Genomic DNA, 1,248 nt, shown 5'->3' with positions numbered 1-1,248 from the left:
CCCCCCTCAAGCTCACAACAGTAACAAGTTTGCCCGAGATCCTAAAAATCTCTCAAATTGAGCTGTGTGCAGGAGGAAAATTGTAGTCCACAAATGTTTCATGCTAAGCCTAGCAAACTTGTCCTCTATAACTTCTGGCTTCCAAAGCAACAGATCATGGTTCAAACCCTGCTGGGGTATTGTCCAATAAAAATCCCTTTCAGGTGCGTCATCACTGTAAGAAGGAAAGCAGGGAAACAAAGGTGAGGCAATTTCAAAAGGTACTAAACTGAAGGCAGAAAGGAAATTAAACTCTCTTCTCAAAAAAACAATCCTTGGGTTTACAACTAAAATACCACTACAAGGAATTATTTTTGCTTTTTAAATAAGGAAAATTTTCCCTTTGTGTGGCACCCATGTATTAAAATCAACACAGACAAAAGTGTACCTGAGTGTCTAAAAGTCTCACCTGTCCCAGGGGTAACTCTTTGTATTGGAAAGGTGTGCCCTAGCCTAGGGGAAAAGTGCTGCAAAAATACCTGCTGCTTTAAGTTATGAAATGGAAAAGCTAACATCCTACCTCTTCAGCTCCTACTCTAATGCAAAGCAATGATGAATTTGGAAAAAACCCCAGACACTTAATAAAATTATCAACTTTAATGTCCTGACAACTGATTTGCTGGAGCAAATCCTGAAGGACCCGTGGGATTCAGGAATACACTTTGGTCATAAAAAGGGGAAGTAAAGTGAATGATCCCAAATAGCAGGCCAAGCTACGGAGAAAATTCCCAATGTATAATTAAAAAGACTGAGTTAATAAGGATGTTGCATTAATTCAGGTCCATCAATAAAACAACCCTAACAGCTTTAGGTATCATCTTTAAAACCAGCATTAATATGGAAGTGTTCAGCAGAAAGTCGGGCTTAAATAGCAGTAAAACTCTATTTATTTGGGGTGAATAGGAGATTTCTTCTGCAATTACAAACAGTAACTGTCCAAGAAGTCACAAGTCCTTCATCACAGGAGTCACTTACACATGGAAATTACAGGATGTGCTTTTTTGGGGAATTGCAACAATACTTGAGAAGTACATAATAAATAAGAGCATATAAAAACAGGTTAGAAATAAAAGGGAATTCTGTAGCTCTGGTTTGAAGAGTATTCTCACTCCTCAGTCACATCACAAAGGCAAAGGCAAAGTGAACTGAATATAGCATCCAGGCTAGGGCCAGACTTGACTGCTTCATGATTTAGAAACCTCTTGGGAA

This window comes from Lonchura striata, chromosome 12 (assembly GCF_050655825.1).
Source record: "Lonchura striata isolate lonStrDom1 chromosome 12, ASM5065582v1, whole genome shotgun sequence".
In the NCBI taxonomy this organism is placed as follows: domain Eukaryota; kingdom Metazoa; phylum Chordata; class Aves; order Passeriformes; family Estrildidae; genus Lonchura; species Lonchura striata.
Note: the sequence above shows the minus strand (reverse complement) of the source record.